Source organism: Sinocyclocheilus anshuiensis, unplaced genomic scaffold, assembly GCF_001515605.1.
Source record: "Sinocyclocheilus anshuiensis isolate Anshui unplaced genomic scaffold, SAMN03320099.WGS_v1.1 scaffold674, whole genome shotgun sequence".
In the NCBI taxonomy this organism is placed as follows: Eukaryota; Metazoa; Chordata; class Actinopteri; order Cypriniformes; family Cyprinidae; genus Sinocyclocheilus; species Sinocyclocheilus anshuiensis.
Genome location: NW_015542395.1, coordinates 157,629 through 167,405, shown reverse-complemented (window position 1 = coordinate 167,405; position 9,777 = coordinate 157,629). Strand labels below are relative to the sequence as shown.

Here is a 9,777-nt window from a genome sequence, read left to right as displayed (position 1 = left end):
GGAGCTTTTATTATGCCACAGTCGGCTGCTTCTGCTGCTTCTGGTCGTGTGTATGTGGGGTAAAGCAGCGGAGCTTTTATTATGCCACAGTCGACTGCTTCCGCTGCTTCTGGTCGTGTGTATGTAGGGTAAAGCAGCGCTGTTTTATCTCACTAGATACATTTGAACGTTCTGTTATAATGCTACTCTGTTCGGTCGTCACCGGTCTATTAAAACGCGTCTTTGGTGTTTCCATGTTTTCTACAAAACAAAACCGGAAATCGAGGGGTTATGACGTCATTAGCAGGCAACACAATGACACTATGGACACGGTGCGTGTCACTAGTTAAAATTGCTTATTTCTCTGGATTTAAACATTCTTCGAAACATTTGGGATAATGTAAGTACACAAGTCAGCAAAATATATAAAACTGTTCTAGTGGTTTTTGGATATTTTAATAAAAAGTCGTACGTATTGTGCCTTTAATGTCGGATTCGCTGTTGAAAAAGTCTTAAAAAGATCAAGAAGGATTATATCTTTTTAAAGCACATTTAAAATAATCAGTCTGCAGGGTCGGATGCATTTATAGATCACTATAACTTGGAGAAACGTTGTTATCTGGGTGCTAAAGAGGATTCGAGTCAAAAATCAACTTTTCTTCATTTGCACTGTTTATAGTGTTGATTTGTTACAATTAGCTTCACTATATACTTGTAGTCGTGCAGTAGTCGACATTTCATCATGATGTCCTTGGAAATCCAAGCTAAGAAGGGCAAAAGTTGTTATTAGGCTTAAAGCACTGTTCTGGGATCAGGCCTTCTGAAGTCAATCCTGGTTTGTGTGTTAAAGTGCTAGAGATCAGATACGTATAGCGCTAGCCGTCTTATCTCATTTACTGTCTGCTGCAGTGATTAAGCTTCATTTCCTGCATTTCCACCTTTGTGAAGTGAACCAGCACATAGACCACTTCATAATCCACTTTCCGTTTCGATTCACATTCGGCCAGACTGCAAAAACAATCACGGACTCAGAGAATCGTTATGAGGGCTTTGCAAAGCAGTTTAGCTGTGAGTTAATCTGGCCACTAGCGTCTGCAACAGGGTGAAAAGGTAGAAAGTCATCATGCGGAATGAGAGCTTAAATGCCACAGGTGGTCCTCGGCTCAAGAGGCTTAAGAAGCGACGGCGGCGTCTCAATGAGCCGGGAGAGTCTGTGCGCTCCATACAGTGAGCCTGCAGGAGCAGCATTGAGACGCTCGGCATGCTGGTATAGCTGCTGGAGATTAATGCCATGTTTGCATTGTTGCATGAAGAATGCAGTGTAATTAAGTCCTTATTTGTTTGCACTGCGACTGTTTAAATTCACTTTAAATGTGAAAATGTAGAGCTATTTCTACTTTATCAGACTCTTAAAATGACTTTGTTTGTCGTAAACTAATGTATTCAGGTTGAATCAGTCACATTAAATTATATTTTTGACTGGAGCAAGTTTATGTCGATTTTTACAAGAAGCAAATTTGTTTTTTTAGATGACAAAATAATTTAGTGCACAAACAATCAGATACGAAGCCTGATTTCATGTGAACTTTACTACTGAATGTGTCCATTTTTCTTAAGTTTTGCATATTCAGCATGCTTTTGTTTTTTAGACTTTAGAGTTTTTTTAGACTTAGAGTTACACTGTAAAAAATATTTTTTAAAAACACTAAAAGAAAACACTTTCAGTCTTTCTGCTTCAAATTTCTTGTTTATTTCAATGTTACTTGCTGTTTCTTTGTAACTGTTTAATTTAAGTTAAAATTGTATATATATACTTATATGTGTGTGTGTGTGTGTGTGTGTGTGTGTGTGTGTGAGTATATATATATATATATATGTGTGTGTGTGTGTGTGTTTCGTTTAAATACATGAGTAAAGGAAAAACATCCTTTACTTGGCTAATCAAGCTTGATTAAAAAGCATCTGAGGATGCAGCTCATTAAGCTATTTGACTTCGAAGAAGATAAAATATGAGAGTTTGAATTTGTTTAACATTTATGGCCACTGCATAACCCAGTGCATAATTTCTATCTGTGCTATTTCAAAGCTTTTATGACTAATATTATTTTAAAATGTGGCAAGTAGTCATAATGAGTGGGTGTGTCCAAAATATCCTCCCTTCAGTCTTTAATAATTTTATACTCAGAAAAAAAGGTACAAAAGCTGTCACTGCTTTTCAAAAGGCACACTTTTGGACAATTTTTACCCATAAAGGATGCATACCTTAAAGATATATTAGTAAAAAAAAAAAGAGTACGGCCCAGTCACACATTTTGTACCCTCAGCAGTGCGTCTTCTGCTCGCCGTCCCAGATGGTCCGAGGAAGGGGGAACTTCTTCCGGATGCGGTACTTCTCCACCGGGCCCAGCGGCCTCCCCCGCAGGCGCTCCGCCTCGCGGTAGTGCGCGTCCAGCCACAGGTCCTGCAGCTTGGCGTGGGACTCCCGAGTGAAGCGGTGGCTCTGCAGGATCTGATAGAGAGCCTCGAAGTTCCCGCTGTGGAAGGCGACGAGAGCGCGGGCGCGCATCACCGACTCGTGCCGGTTGAGGAGTTCGCCGGCCGAACCGGGCACCGCGGCGGGCAGCGACCAGAGGAAGCGACCCAAGCGCTCCATATCTCCAGTCTCCTCCAGATTCTCGCAGACTCGAGCCACCTGCTCAGGTGTGAACATCGGCAGAGGAAACATGACTAGGTTCGTCTGTCTGGTTTTAGGTTTGAGTTGGGCGCGTCTGTTTATATCACCATTGCGCGCGAGCGACTGGATCCACCGGACGCGTCTTTCTGATCGCTGCTTCAGCTTTACAAACACTCATACACCTGTTATATAAAGTACCTCTAAACCGACTGATTTCTCGGTAGGACCTGGGTGTCTTCCAGTGCGCGGTGCCGTTTCTAGTAAAGGAGGAGCGGCAGAAGTCAAGCCTATTTATAGAGAGATTGAAAGAGCATCTTTGTGCTTGTTTTGAGGGGGATTATACGCCTCGGTCATTAGCCACTTAGCGGGGGGTTGCTGTTCGCGGAGGGACTGACGGGATGATCGGGTTGTTAGACTAACTGAGGAGCACATTAACTGTCAGGAAGGCCGACAGAGACTTATTTCATTCTGCTGGATAAATGGAAACCTAATGCAGTCAGTGAAAACAGTTCGGGTTTATAGCGCATGATGAGCCAGGATGTGTTCATAGGGGTGGCCAGGAAGGGGCCAGCAGCACCCAGTCTGGAGTGGCACAGAAATCTTCACTATTTCAGTATAAACATGTGTTTGACTATAAAGTACTGGACTGCTTTAGTGCCTAAAACGCAACTGAATACAATTAATTTGTACTTAATTGTAATCGAGGTACTTTTTTGTTGTTGTTGTATTATTCCTCACCTCCAGGCTCACTATAGCATTATTGCTCAGTCTGCTTGCTTCTGGTTCTCAACACCCCCAAAGCTTGTTCTGTATGAGACATGCACTTCAAAGTTTAGTCAGCCTTCACTGAATTTGATATAGCCTAATCAGTGAACTCTGAAAACGTAAACAGTGAATGTTTAAATTAATTGCAACAGTTCTTTATACCTACGTTGAGCTGTGTACAAAGGAAAAGGGAAATAAAACCTGTTCTCTTTTGAAAAAGGGCGGAAGTCAACAGCACATAAATGCCAGAATGTAAATGGAGTTATTTTATGCATTTAAATATGGTTTCATTTTCGTTTCGTTTTCATACTTTACAAATTAACGAAAAATTAGCGCAATTTTCTAGTACAAGTGCACTGTGCTCACATTTACTTGTGCATTAATGCATTTTTATGTGCATTAAATTACGCATAAAAAATACATACGCATATCAGCTTGCTCCTTATTATTGTAATCTCGAATTGCAGAATATTTTAATAGCTACATGCATTTGAGAGACGTAAATGTGATGCATATACATGCATGCACAGATTTAATCGCCTTTTTGGTAATTTCATGACTTAACTGATGACAGAATTAGACGTTGTATGCATACACTGTAAAAAAAATTCTGTAGTTTCTACAAAATAATTTTGGCAGCTGTGGTTGCCAGAATAATTTTGCTTCTATATATGTTATTATTTAAAAGCTGCTTGTGATGGGCTTTGGTTCATCATGTGACTTTCTCATCACCACCTGCATTTGGTATTACAATTATTAGTCTATTACAAAGGTACAAAACAGATTTCAGTACTTCAATAGGTTGGTATATTAACATTATATCAGTTAATGAAATTACGGTATTTAACTGTAAATTTAAGTTAAAACCGTAAAACCTAAAACGTTGCTACCATATTTTTTACGGTAAAATTCTGGCAACCACAGCTGCCGTTTTTTTACCGTAAATTTTACAAAAAATTTTTTACAGTGTAGCTTCTTGCGCGCTTTATTTATGATGTGCCTTATATTCGCGTACAGTTGAAGAGTGTGCGCCGTGAGCAGAGTAAACTGCTGACAGGACAGGAAAGTTTGTTTTTCGAAGTTTTACTGACATATGGCCTGACAACATCTCATCAGTTCACTGTTGTTCTACTGAAGCTCATTTGGCACCTGTAGCTATTCCACGCTCGTTTGACTCGCGCCTGGCGTAAAGAGGTGTTCGTAAAGAGATACGGTGGTTCCGCGTCTTAAACGCATTTCTTGTTAAGAAAAAAGACACAAAAGCTGCAGTTGTGAGTGCGTGATAGAACACATGATAGAGTTTGATCTGTGAATAAGATGCAGTACTCAGTGATGTGAGTTTGTAATGATATTATTAACACAATTTTAACTACACTCTTGGAAAAAGAAGGTATTTTGTTGGTGTTGATGGTTCCATGAACATCCATGGAACTTTTCCATTCAACAAAAGGTTCTTTAGATTATTAAAACGTTCTAAATACTATTAAGAAAAAAATGGTTCTTTTTAAGAACTGTTTACTGAAAGCCTATTTGAGGGACCAAAAATAGTTCTATGGCACTGCTTCGAAAACCCACTTCTGAAACCTTATATTTTAAGTATATTAGTGATGAAATGGCATCAGTATAAGGTTAAATAGATTATGAAACCTTTCAAATTGATGCACCTTACTGTTCTTAATGGCACTATTCACGTCTAATTACTTGAAAAGTTAGAAAAATTTAACTCAAGTCTCATCTATGTTAGAATTGTCTGCTCGTATAAAGATACAATGGCACTGATGAACATGCAAGTGAATTTTGGTCATTTTGCAAATTGTACACATATGACGCATGCATTTTTTCTTTAAAAATAACAAGTTTCATCTATAATAATTAAATTATTATAAAGTACAAAAATCAACTATAAGCTTATATTCTGTCTCTATCTATCTATCTATCTATCTATCTATCATTTCTGGTTGATCACAAACAGACTAGTCACTTAACTAGATAAAATAAGAATATAACAATTAAAAAAATTATAATAAATTATAATAATAAATAAAATAAATGTTGTTTTTTTTTTTAAATATAACAATAATTTTAATAATTAAAAATTATATTGAATTATATAATTATAATTATATTAATAAATATTTAATAATTTTCTATCAATCAGTCATTTGTAATGCTTGCCTGCTGCCTTGTTGGTGAAAATGAGTAAAAACATAATTTAAAAATCCGAATAATTAAAAATATTATGGCACAACCAAAACACTCTGTACTATGCCAAAACTGAGTTGAGAAAAATGTCCTCAAAGTTTTTTTAATTTTGATCGAACCGATGTAGATTTTCACAATTCTCTCTGAATAGTTGAGCAGTTCTGACATTTTATTTTTATTCATTTATTTTTGTTGTTGCTGCATTTATCCTTGTAGGACGGAAAGATGCACTAACCATTTGTGGCCTGTTCAGAATTATTTATGCGGTTTGAGTTGATCAGGTGCTGTTCGCATGGGCTCATGCAGTCAGAAGGTAAATGGACCAGGGCCTGTGGTGTTGTGGTACCGTCTTTAATTGGGATTTGATCGGAGCGAGGTGCTTAGGCTGTGGAAATCACGATCACATGCCGGTCCGAGGAGACGTTTTGAGATGCATGTTGCCTAAATCGCTTCAGAATCCACCACAATCCCGACTGACTAATACCTCCTTAATTAATCTGGACGCGGTTCTACCGTCTCCTCTGTGACCCTGGAGCAGCTCTGAGCGCCTGATGCCCAACACCACCTCAGGCCACCTTATTACAATAATATCCCCTCTCGAGATCTTCTGGCCATTAATCAGTCCGGCACAAGACAATTTTACTATTAATCCGGTTTAGCATAAGCATCTGTCAACAAATTGGTTAAACAAATGGGCAACTATACCCTTATTGTTGAAATATGCCTGGCTGAGGCTGATTAGAACCGTTGTGAACCGACTGTTAGTGACCGTCTGACACTAAATGGACACCGTCTGGTTCTAAATGACGATCTGAAATATGTATATATATATACACACACACACACACACACACACACACACGCACACACAAAATAATGTACATACAAATATTTTAGTGAACATAATTTATTAAAAAGACATAAACCTGTTACCATCACAATGCCACCTTATAAAATGATGTAATATAATACTAATACTAAATACTAATTAAAAATACATATAATAACATCATTCTTTGAGGATCTTTTTGTTTTCAAAATAAAAAAACACATCCAACAAGAGCAAATAGGGGTCAGGGAGGCAACAGACATATCAAATAAAACATAATAATAATAAATACATTTAAAAAAATGTTTTGATGGCTGTGCAACTAGCAAATAACATTATCTTCTGTATTAAGTTCATACAAAGATCAGAATCATTATTGAGGAGACACAGACCTGAAATAGGAATATAGACAGAATCTTCTTTATTTTATATTTTTATGGTATATTATTTACAGTCAACATACATTAACCTTTTTAAATATAGTCATTTAATTTATGCATTTTTAACACTTTTTGTCTGATAGGATGTTTAATATCTATTAAATTCGTTTTAAATCACTTTTTTAGTTCTAGATTTGTGGAATGACCCTTCTGGGTTTTTAAAGTTCACATCAGAATGGATTTTTGTTAGTTTTTTATGTTTTATGTTCTAATTGGAATCTTCAAAAGAAACATTGGGTGCAGAAATCTTTTAGTTCTGGACGAGCTCACAGTATTGTGTCTGACTGAGCGGCTGCAGACTGCATATGGCTTAAAAGGAGTCTTAATCGTGCTTTGGGGACAAGTGATGTTAAATCTTCACACGGACTGGTCAATAAAGGTTGCAGTCAGGTGAAGGTCGAGATTTGGAGGCTTTTATCTGATCTGTCTAGATCTACATTGATCTGTCATTATATGAAGGGATTTGTGTGTTTGCTGTCATGAAGCACAAAAGCCTTTGTTATTCCATTAACATCTGTTACCTGTAATAAATCACCATTCATCACCACTAATGCACTCATAGACGACTTTAATAATAATCTATTTAATAATACTTAAATGAGAATACTAAAAAGTCCTATTATTACTAAAAAGTACTATATAGTTTTTTCCAGCAGTAAAAAGTATTACTGAATATATATATATATATATATATATATATATACACTAAAGGTAAAAATAAATGAATCTAGTGATTTATCAAAATGTAATTTTATCTTATATATAATTTTTAGTATTAAATGAGGTGATCTAATTAAAATAAAACAAACATTTAAAACAAAGTGAGCAAATTGATAACAAAAGAAGGGGAGAAATGAGCTCAGTGAAGATCATTTTCTCTATTAATCTGACTCTCAGACACTGCTGTTAACACGCACACACACACACACACACAGCACGCAAACATATCCAATCTGTTTTAACACTTTGAGAACAGACTGACTCCAAATCTGCTTAACCCTTCCCAAGCTTCTACAAGAGGATGAATCATAAGATGAAGATGGGATGTGTGTGTGTGTGTGTGTGTGTGCGTGTGCGTGAGTGTGTCACTTATTGACTTATGGATCGATACTTCAGTCAGTGAATGAGGCTGGAGCAGATCAGAGTAAAACTTTATTAATTGGCTTTTAATCCAACATTTCTGTGGTTTTCATTTCTCCTTTAAACTGTAAAGCATTATGGCTGATTTGAAAATGTTTAATTTAATTGTCCTTCTAAAACTTGAATTAATTCAAAGGTTCTATGATCACTTTTATAGAACCTTTGATTTATTCAAATGTTTAGTTGTTTTCAGTGTGACAGTTTCATGTTATTGTTTTTTAAAATATTGTTAAATATGCAAAACCTTAAAAATAATATAAAAAATATTAAACTTAAACAAAATAAAAATTAAAAGTAAAACATTATGGCTGTTTTAGACATTTTAAATTTAATTGGTTTTAATTAATTTAAAAGTTCTAAAGTGATTGAGTTAATATTATTGTTTTTTTCAAAAGAGGTTTTAAAATGCAAAACTTATTTAAAAATTGTTTTTTAATAAATTAAAAGTTATAAGGATTATCATAAATTAATAATGCTGTAGCTGTCATTTGTCATATTTTAAATAGCATTAAAATATTACATTTACATAAATTAAAAAATAATAAATTAAAAATGAAAAGAAAAACATTATGGCTGTTTAAGAAATATTACATATAATTGTCCTGATTTTTAATTGATTCAAAGGTTGATTATGTTTAAGTTAATGTTATTGTTTTTTAAAATTACTTTTAATATGCAAAACCTTAAAAAAATATTTAAATATTAAATTGATATCAATAAAAAGTAATAGTTGGATTATCATAAATGAAAAATACTGTAGCTGTCATTTCTGTCATTATTTTTTTATATTAAAATACTAAATTTAATCAAATAAAATGATGAATTAAAACAATTTTTTAAATGTTTGAATGAATGTTTTTCCAAACATTATTTAACATGCAAAACCTTACAAATGTGCATATATTAAATTGAAATCAATAAAAGGTAATAGGTTAATTATCATAAATGAAAATGCTGTAGCTGTCATTATTTTTTGTTTTTTTCTGCAAACGAACCAGACCAAACAGATTGTGAATACAGACAGATTAAACAATTACAAAAGCAATCAAATGCTAATTGTATGCACAATATGCTTATTAATTATCTGGTCTTTGTTTAGTTATGATCGGATAAGCCGAGTTCATGTATGAAGTGTCTCTTCACATTATTTCCAGTCTTTGCCAAGGAGCCCCACTTGGAATAATTAATTAGGCTTAAATTGGGCTATTTCTGCTGAAATGAGCTGTTAACACGGCCAGCGGGCAGAAGCTGCGGGTGGGATGGAGTATTACCTCGGCCTAGAGATCCACACAAACACACTTAACAAGTAAATGGGTGGAGAACTAATTAGTGTTATCTGCTTATCATGGAGCACCTCATTTACCCAAGACAAGAGCGACACACAATCACAAAAATGTGCTTAAGGGGTGAAACACACACACACTAATAAATACCCTATTGCAAACAACTAATTACAAACTCGTTTGCAAATCAATGCCACACTGTTGCCGTATCCCCTCCTCCCTTCCACAACAAAATACACAAAAAACTTCTATCATCTATCTAAACTATGATTGGCTTCTCTTGACCTCTATGATATCTGATCATAACAGCATCTTAGATAGATAGATAGATAGATAGATAGATAGAGTATAAACAACACAATTTACGGTTATATATATTTGATAGATAGATAGATAGAGTATAAACTACACAATTTACGGTTATATATATTTGATAGATAGATAGATAGATAGATAGATAGATGA

General features: G+C 35.2%; 1 pseudogene; it reads right to left on the bottom strand.

The window, feature by feature from the left end:
- LOC107692842 (homeobox protein SIX6-like) overlaps positions 1-3,114 on the bottom strand; it is an 11,005-nt pseudogene extending 7,891 nt beyond the window's left edge.
- Positions 3,115-9,777: the final 6,663 nt, after the last annotated feature.